The sequence below is a fragment of the Rhipicephalus microplus genome, chromosome 2 (genome assembly GCF_043290135.1).
Source record: "Rhipicephalus microplus isolate Deutch F79 chromosome 2, USDA_Rmic, whole genome shotgun sequence".
Taxonomy (NCBI): Eukaryota; Metazoa; Arthropoda; class Arachnida; order Ixodida; family Ixodidae; genus Rhipicephalus; species Rhipicephalus microplus.
The window spans coordinates 258,110,275-258,120,540 of NC_134701.1; the positions used below are offsets into that span (position 1 = coordinate 258,110,275).

The 10,266-nt window shown below is 45.3% G+C and overlaps 1 long non-coding RNA gene across 1 annotated transcript; it reads right to left on the reverse strand.

The window, feature by feature from the left end:
* Positions 1–925: 925 nt before the first annotated feature.
* Positions 926–9,639, reverse strand: LOC142788067 (uncharacterized). The gene is made up of 2 exons (XR_012889269.1): positions 9,341–9,639; positions 926–1,204 (listed from the first exon to the last, which is right to left on the reverse strand). It is a non-coding gene; the product is annotated as an uncharacterized LOC142788067 (long non-coding RNA).
* Positions 9,640–10,266: the final 627 nt, after the last annotated feature.

A 10,266-nucleotide genomic window follows, 5' to 3' on the forward strand; every position in this document is an offset into this window, starting at 1 on the left:
ATTATTCATGCCTGAATGGCACTCCATGTAAATTTACCTAATACGCTTATTGACACTTACCAATGAGCGTTTTTTAGGTATATTTCAATTCGGTGTCATTTCTAGAACTCTAAAATATACGTAAATAATCATTTCTTGCACCTTCGAATGCTTCCCTATGTGTTCAAATGTGGGAAGACATATTCTTGGTCATCTTACTTTTCTATTGCATACAAAGTGTCGTTTTCTTGTATAGATTCACACTTTATGTGAGCTGACAACCATAAATAACCGAGAAATACAGCTGACGGCTGTCTTGGATTTCAACAATTTATATCCATGGCGTAAAAACAAAACTGCGCATTCCTGACATTTTACATCGCGACGCGGCGGGGCTACAATAACTGCGTCGTAAATACCGCGTCCGAGTCCGTGGCCGCCTCGACTTGGAAAAAAAAAAGTTTACATTAAAAATGGCTAAGCGTGCATGCATCGAGTCCCACCAGTTGTGCAAGAAAGATCGCATTCCGCGAAGTCTCCAAACACCAACAGCTGGACAGCCAGAAATGGTGCGTTCACTTTATATTCCCAGGAGCTTGCAAAATACGTCGCTGCTCGCTTCTCCACAACAAACTCGCCAGCTGCCGTCGTCTCTGAACTGCCGCCGGCGCCGTTTCAAAATTCTGGGTTCCGAAAACCCCGCGTTTCTTTGTGGTGAAAAACCCACACTCAAATACCTTACACAAACAAACACAAACATATCTTGATCACAGCTTCAATAGTGCCCGAGTATGTGTACGTACAGTCGGTATATTATACTCCCGTCACTCATGGACCGCTGGCGCCCTGTTATGAAGTGCAGTTGGAGGAGCCAATCGAATTCGTAACACAGCGTGAAATACTCCCTCCGAAGGAAAACGCTGGCGGCAAGTAAGACGGCGTTGCAGGAAAGAGGGAGGGAAATGACTTTTATTTTGGCCTGGCAGATTGATGCGGATCCAACCCCGCCTAGGCAACGATTTGAAGCCCTTCGGTTCTTGGGAAGCCCTTGGGCCTGCTGGGTGGCCATGAGTTGGTCCTCAGGGGCCGTGTTGAGCAAGAAGACCAGCCTCCCATTTTGTATTTTGCGTTGAGAGTTGATTTTCAAGGCGATAGTATTTCTTCGCGTACTTCAACGCAAAAATTTTTATCTGTCTGTCCGTCTGTCCGTCCGTCCGTCCATCCACTGTAACGATACCCAAAAAGGAACCAAACGATACTTCAAACGGCCGACCCCCTCCGCAGCGCCCACCAATATTGCTCAATTTTCAGCGTTCATACTTTTGCGATTGTGAAATAAAAAGCATTTATTGCGCATATATGAGGCACATTAACAACGCGTCAATATTTTATATGTGTGTCATTACACTAGAGAAGGCATACACAAGTAATTCCAAGGATCATAGCGTTTCTCACGCTGCGCTGACAATGCAATGCGATGTTAAAAAAGGCAAGTTTTTCGAACGCTTTGCTAAGATGACATGGTGGTGGTTTTGGCCCGTCGCTTTGCGTTCTATAACTTATCGCCTCCAAGATGGGCGTGCACGCCTTCCATCGTTTTCGAAGATGACCGCCAGATAGCGCTCGTGTCTAACGTACCTCGATGCGCTCGTTCGCCTTCGCTGCACGATCGGGACTCACTAACGCAGCGCTTCCAGAATACAATTCACCAATTTTCTCGTGCAGAAAATCAAATAAACGTTTTTTTTTCACTCTCTCCAGACGCAATATTATCGTCTTTCAACGAAATTTGCAGTAAAACATGCAGATACGGGGTCAAGTTTTTTTTTTAAAGATGCCATTCCCTCGCTATTTTTTGTTTGCCCAAGCAACCATCAGATGACAAAAGCACATTGAAAGATAGAAAAAAATTAGAGAGGAGGAAGGCCGCCAACGATTACCGCATTTAAATGTGCATGCGGTGATCTAGTGGCTAAGGTTGCTGATACGCAGGTCACAGGATTGAATCCCGGCTGCAGCGCCGCATTTTCGATGGAGGCGATAATGCTGTAGGCCCGTGTGCTCAGATTAGGGTGTACGTTAAAAAAATTTTTCCGGCCCCTCCACTACGGCGTCTCTCAAAATCGTATGGTGGTTTTGGGACGTTAAACCCCACATACCATTTAAGCGTACATTCATACCATTTAAACGTACATTCATACACGTATAAACGGGACTGTTGCTTCTGCTGCCTCGGCATGGCTGACGAAATCCATTTGAAAACAAGCTTCGCAATCGCCACCCTCGTTTTGTTAGTGCGCAAAAGAAGTTAAACGTGCTACCTTGCGCGGCGAGATAGTTCGAGATCGTCGCATGCCGTGCGTGCGTAAGCATACATTCATATCTTACGCACGTATTATTCTCACTGTCACCGCCCGATGTCTCTCGGCCTAGATCTAACTTCTCACTCTGCGTCTGTTAGCCATGACACTCGAGATTTCGCCACGACATGACGGGTAACGCCTGCACGACACGCGGCGACAGGCGCCTTTTCATTCAGCATGATTTCCAAGTGAAGCGTAGAGCGTGGTGTTATGGGCGTTATGCCTGCATGTACTTCGATGAACACCTAGCTTTTGAGGGTCGCTGTCGTGCTGTCTGGCTGACCGCGATGTCGTCAAAGCGCCAACATATCGCGATGGAAGAAACGACAAGATGAAGATCAAGATGAAGTCATTCGTCGGATGTTAAGCGAAAACTGCGACGCATGAGTCACAGGAAAAGATTTAGGATAATAAATGAGGGCTCCGTAAGTGTCAACAGGCACTGAATTTTTTTTTCTTTATCTTCTTGCTGCCACTGAAACATTGAAGCCAGTGTCAGCGAACATGGACTGCTTTGTTTCAACGAAATAAAGAAAGAAAGAGCAGGAGCAAGCGGAACTAATATTGTATTATTTAACATGAAAATATTTTACCAACAACAAAACAAACAGCTCAGGTTACCTTAAGACCTGCATAGACTGAATGGCACAGAAAATGTGGTATGAGCTGCGACATTCCATACAGGCATGCTCATTGCTTTCCAATAATAATAATATTTGTTATTATTATTTTTATTATTATTATTTTTATTATTATTATTATTATTATTATTATTTTTATTATTATTATTATTATTATTTTTATTATTATTATTATTATTATTATTATTATTATTATTATTATTATTATTATTATTATTATTTTTATTATTTTTATTATTATTTTTATTATTATTATTATTATTATTATTATTATTATTATTATTATTATTATTATTATTATTATTATTATTATTATTATTATTATTATTATTATTATTATTATTAACAAGAAGATCTGAAGTTTTACATACGAGAACCACAATGTGATGAAAAGATATGCTGTAGGGGAGGGCTTCGGCAATTTTGACGATTTGGTCTTCCTTAACGTGCACTGATATAATACCGTACACAGGCCTCTAGCGCCTCGCCTCCATAAAAACGTGACCACCACGGCTGGGATTGAACGCGCAACCTCCGGGTCAGTAGCCGAGCCCTGTAACTGTTACACCATTTAGCAGAAGATCTCGTAACTTTTCAAAAGTGTGGTTGACGGTACGGAGAAAGTCTCACCCGAAGTGTATATAACACTGGCCTCCGAAACCAAAACTCTGAATAGCGGAAACGGATCGCCTTGATTTCTCCGCATTAGGCATGAAGATCGTGAAAACCTGGTCAAGTACTCAGGTGACGACGCCGTCGCCGTTTTCACCTTGTTCTTTCACCGTTTCCCTCCAGCTCTCCCTTTTCCCTATTTTCAATCACACAGTCCCATCGGCGTCGTCACTCGAAAGCAAAGAGCACCACAGCTTTCGAAAATCCTCGCGAATCAACGCACAAAGCAGAGCGAAGGACGCCGTCCCAGTGCTTACTGCGCCTCGCGGGCCTCAGCGTTTCTGATTAGCCGCTGCGTGTCGTTTCAAGGAACAAGGCAAGTACGAGACTATAAAACATTATGAAACAATGCGCGGACATCCCTCTTTTCTTTCCGGGACAGCTCGTTATGAATCACAATGACCACGCAGTTCTCCCTTTCGTTAACCTCTCGCCTTATTTTGCTTTTGAGCGTGCTCACTTTCTTTGTATGCTCTGCGACCGTTTGCATTTACATTACGGTGTGTGCGTGCAAGCATTGATTATAAATCCAAGCACCATGTCCCGCACAACTAACAAGGCTCCTTCGTAATATAACAGCCAGCGAAACGCGAGAACGAAAGCGGTCAGCGATTAGACTGAATGAAACAGTGCACGCTAAGAAAGAAGTCAGCACCGAGAGCTCAATGGCGGCATATATTGGAATGCATTAGAATAAATAATTAGGTTTCTTTCGATACATCTGCGCTGGCCCTGTAGCTATACTTAGCGCGCCATGTTATATTCATACGTTATTTTTTGTCTCTGCGCTATCACATTTTTTTGCTACTTCTTTTTCAACGTGCAAGGTTGTTTACTATGCAGTAAATATTACTTGAGAAAAGACAAGTTGAAGATTTGAAACTAAAAGATGAAAAAAACTAGGCACTTTTGAATGAATTTATTTCTTCTTTTACAACTTTGTACGCGCTACTGAGACAGGCGCAACGTTCTGCTGCAAAAGAAGAAACCACTACGATGTCAAAAGAAGATGCTATGCAATTGGCTTGTGACGCTGCTATGCTATGCTTGTCCTGTGACGCTGATGCTATGCGCTTGGCCTGTGGCTTCAGCAAGAAAAATCTCATTTCCGGTATCCGAGACAATTGACTTAGAAATGAGCATGTGAAGCTTTCCTTATTACAAGGGTTCTTGGGTGGGCTATTTGTTTTATGAAAATTGAGGGGAAACAACGCAGACTACGGGACAAAAAACATACAGGACACAGTACTGTATCCTGCATTTTCTTCGTCCCGTTGTCCGGGCTACCTTGCCGCAGCTTTCCCAACTCATGACAAGACCAGATACACACATAATCCCCTTCTCCGTTTTCCAGGGGTTACTATATGGTGTTACCAATTGACGGTGACCTCTAAAACGAAATATGAATTTCCACACCACAAAAAAATCTCCCCGCGCTAAGCACTTTTCTCTCCATCTTGACAAAAGCTTTCCCCTTGTTGCTTTTTTCGAAACAGCGTAGCACTTGACTCGCGGTTAGCTGCGTACATTTTCTGTGGCTTCAGTGCAGTGAGGGGCTAAAATAAGAAGGGAAGTGAACTAAAAAAAATGGCAGCATATCTACGGGGTGAATGATGACGAGTGAGGCAAAGCATCCGTCCGTCCATTCGTTCTTACTTCCATTCGTCTGTGTGACTGTCCGTGCGTCCATCCGCCCGTCCGTGCGTGCGTGCGTCTGTTCGTGCGTCCACACCTGCGTCCGTTAATGCGTCCACCCGTCTGCGCAGCCATCCATGCGTCCGTCTATGCATCTGTCTGTGTGTCTGTTCATCCATCCAGTCAACACTCCAAGTACCACCATTTCGTATCTTTTCATCATATATTCCGCATATAGAAGCACCGCCATCCAGCGGGCATTCCAAGGACTAAGTGAGAGGTGGCACACGCACACTTTCTTACGGCTTGCGCTTCGTGTCTACTTCCCACCTTTAACCAGCTCGAGTTCATTGTATATACTAGTTCACTGTATTCATGACACTGCGGTCCAACGCTCGCTAAACCTTTCTAAAACCAAAGAGGTCACACCCAGTGAGTATAACGTAGCAACCCATTCTTGTCAGATAGTGCTCAATGTACATGCCAATGGCTGCTAAGGGGGAATGAAAGACAGGATAATTCGGCTTTTAATAAACGCGCACGCTGCGAATTTTTTGTTGTTAAACAACGCACAGAAGAAATCTCCCACCGGCACCACCTTGGAGGTCAAAGCGTAAGTCCCAAGCGCATTCGAATAAGCACAGGGAAAGGAGAGGGAAAAGAAGACAATACATTGCATCAAACGTTAGCTCAGCTTCAACCGAGAACCAGCTGGACCTTAGGGGGTGGTGAGTGATCTTTCGTCCGTGCACGAGGAACAGTAGGATCAACGCGAGGAACAAGCATGAGTTACTACTGACGGGAGGGCAAGGACGTAAAAGAGAAGAAGGCGAGGCCCGTAATGATCAGCCTAATCTGCTAATTATCGCATATTTCCTCTCCTCCTCTCACGGGAGACGTGAGAACGCGTGCCACGCCAGGAGGGCGACAGAGTGGAGCAAACTCTCACTCTAGCTCCACCACCAGCGGCGGCGATGATTAGCGGCACTGACGGCTCCCTCGAACGTCGAAGAGAGAGCATCGCCACCGGGGGCTGACGCAAATGCCTTTCCTTTTCGAAATGCGCCACTTCAGTAGAAACGCGAGGGCAATTTCGAGCTAGTGCGTTGCACCGTTCACGTCGCACCTGGGAGATTTGTATGAGAGCGCTCGCTCCGTCTACCCTCGGCTCGCGCTGGCATTTGGAGCCTCGTTGCATGTAGCCCTGCAGACAGAGAGCAGGAAAGACGGCGCGGACGCGCTAACAATCCTTCATGGCCAACACGTTCGCTAGAACTTCTATTTCTTTCGATGAGGCCTCGGTCAAGCTCAGAACTAGAACTAGCAAACTTGTCCTCTCCAGCCCACTACTGCTTATTATGCGTTATTTTAAGTACGATAGTCTTTCTTAGGGACCTTCGACGCAAAAATTTTGGTATGCCTGTCTGTCTGCCTATCTGTCTGTCTGTCTGTACATTTCTTGTCCGTGTATTTGTCTGTTTGTCCACCCTTAACGGTATCCTAAACGGCCTCAACGTGACCAATTCATACACCAAACGGCCCCCATCCGCAGTGCCCACCAATAATGCTCAAGGTTCAGCATTCATACTTCTGCGAGTGTCATATAAAAAGCAATTATTGCGCATATCCGAGGCAACATGACAACACGTCAATATTATGTATGTGTATTTTTTTTACTAGAAAAGGCATACATAAGTAAGTTAAAGGATAGTAGCCTTTATAACGCTGCGCTGGCCATGCAACGCTTGCACGAAACGGCAAGTGTTTCCAACACTTTGCTAAGACGACACGGTGGTGGCACCTACTCGTCGCCTTGCGTTCTACACCTTATCACCTCAGAGACGGGCGTGCACGGCGCGCGCCCAGTTTTCCAGGTTAACTGCCGCATAGCGCTCATGCCTCACGTGTGACGTGACTTGATGCACTCGTTTGCCTCTGCTGCATGCTCGAGGCACTCTAACGCAGCGCCTCCAGAATACCATTCACCGATTTTCTCGCGCAGAACATCAAATAAAGATTTTGTTCTCTCTCCCCAGAGGCGGAACTATCGTCTTTCGACGACATTTGCGGTGTAACATGCAGATATGGGGCCATTATTTACTTTTTCTTTCATTTCTTGTTTCTTGTATTTCACCCACCCCCAGTTTTTCGCACGTTCTCGCCAATATGCTGCCCGACACGTGCAGTGAGAAGTGACAGAACGACGATGCATGAAAGGAAAAATTTCGGGCCGAGTTAGTGTCACGCGCAGACTGGCACGGCAAAAAAAATAAGTCACAAGAGAAGAAGACAGCAAATGGGTTGAGTAGCGCGAGGTGCTTGTATCGCGGCCGCCTTTGCTATACGCTAGATGGTTATGAAGATTATTCTCGTGTATGAAGCCTTCATGTGCGCGGCGGCGCCCACATGAAGGCCTTTTATCTCCTGGGTACGAAAAAAAGCCAGCACCGGTGCGGTGACAAGGCAGCACCCATAATATCTAACCATGGCGTATCCATCGCGCAACCAGTGATTTTGTCTACAATGTCAAGTTACCCTTGCAGCTTTCGGGGTTATCTTGCGACTTTACCTTTATACGTCATCAACGCTCTGTACACGCCGGCAAGCAGTAATGCAGTCACGGATGAGTAAGATTTGTTGTTGGGCGAGTTATTTAACGTCAATGGGGTACACAGTAGCGCTAACTTGGAAAACAGATGAGAGAAAAAAAAAGTAAGAGCGCTCGGCCTTTCTGTTCCCTCCTACTTCTTAGGCACTGCACCATGCTCTCTACCAGCCTGCAGAAATCAGGCGCCTTCTTCCTCTTCTACCCACTACCACCACCATTACTTCTTTTCTTTGATCTGTATTTTCCAAGTTTGCACTACAATATACCCCGTTGATGGTCAGGGACTTGCCCCGTGTTCACGGTCACTTTCCCATATCGAACGCGCGCTCACAAACAATGGTGATGATTGATTGATTGATTGATTTGTGGGGTTTAACGTCCCAAAACCACCATTTGATTATGAGAGACGCCGTAGTGGACGGCTCCGGAAATTTTGACCACCTGGGGTTCTTTAACGTGCACCCAAATCTGAGTACACGGGCCTACAACATTTCCGCCTCCATCGGAAATGCAGCCGCCGCAGCCGGGAATCGAACCCGCGACCTGCGGGTCAGCAGCCGAGTACCTTAGCCACTAGACCACCGCGGCGGGGCAAACAATGGTGATGTATAGCTTCGTTAGAAAGAGCGACGGGCTTTACATAAATGCTGGTGCAACCTTCCGAACGAAGTCGGGAACGCGTTCACGGCGTAACTTTTGTTAACGCGGCCTCATCAATTGTGAGGCCCCCGGATCGGTTTTACGCTGTTCTATAGTAGAATACCAAGTACTCTAAATAGTAACCTGCTTTTTTAAACGCACTTATTTGACCCTCTTTTTTTTCAAGCTTAGTAACGTTTTCGATCACAACGCACTTGGCTTATAGCGTTCCTATAATAACGTGCATTAGCTTCGGCAGTAAGTAAAATTCGTGTAGTCTTAGACAGTTCACGTGAAGATACTGAAATGGCAGCAATTAAAGTTTCTAATATATAGTGAACTACACCAGTCAATGTAATAAGCCCAGGCAAGCAATGATAACTATTATGAGTAAATACGATCGTTGTGTGTCCTTTACACAATGGCTATCTAAATACGTGTTCAATGGGTGAGCATCTCAGCGTAGGGTAACGTCAACTGTATACTGTTACATACAAATTAACTGTGTATCTGTCATTGTATGTACTCTGAAATTACAATAGTCTACGGTACATGTGCAGTGATATTTTCAAGACTATGTTGTCACTGAGACATTTCGAGTTCCTGCTCTTATCGGAACAGCACATGGTGCATTGTTCGGATAGATGAAGCAAGCTCAGTAGTGCGTCCTTGTACAAAAAAAAATATATTTTGAATGAATAGGTAGAAATTGCGGCGCTAAAGGTCTTAAAACATCTGGTTTGAGGTAACAATAATCGAGGAACAACGGTTACACAACTGTTCAACAACAGAAGGATTCTTACCGGTTTTCGACGTTGGCCAAAAAGGACCTTGAGATGAATGGGGGCGAAGACGTGCCATGTGCTGTCATCTTTCCCTCATACAAATGACTGTGGCTTCCTCCCCGTACACTACAAAACAGTCGGCAAGCTTCCTTTTTGGAACACATAACAACTACGACCTATAACGTTCTGAAGACGGGGCAAGTTTCAAGTAAAATGAGCTGAGGCAACGATGGCGCGCTGCGGCGAGCTGCCGGCCGGTTCGAAGCGTCGTCAGTATTCATCCTTCCAAAAAGTACCCTCGGTTAGGTTTACTTACACGAATGCAACAGATTAAAAAAAAATACAGCATGAACGACGACTATCACTGAAATATAGCGATAGTGCAGAAAAACAAAGATAATATATGAACGCAAAAGTAATGTGCGCAAGCCCAGAAATGGCAGTCCCAACCGTGAGGCTTGTACACGTGCGGGTCTATGGCAGGGATAACGTTATCCACCAAAATATGATGAAGGTGCAGTTTTAAACAGACACGAGAAAGAAGATACCGGTTTCTTTTTTTATTCATGTTTTGGTATATCCATATAAACGAAATCAATCACACGTGTGAGCCAAGATCCCCCTAATCACCGAAAGCGGAGGGGGATTGTGCCAAGAATGCCCCTTTCGATGATGCCTTTATTCAACCGTACCTGCTCGCACATTTTTTGACGTGTAAAGTTATAGACCAGCTAGTTTTGACTATATTGCATTCTAAGTACTGCTTAGTCTCCCCTTTGCCCAAGCCCCGCCGCGGTGGTCTAGTGCATTAGGTACTCGGCTGCTGACCCGCAGGTCGCGGAATTGAATCCCGGCTGCGGCGGCTGCATTTCCGATTGAGGCGGAAATGTTGTAGGCCCATGTGCTCAGATTTGGGTGCACGTTAAAGAACCCCAGGAGGTTGA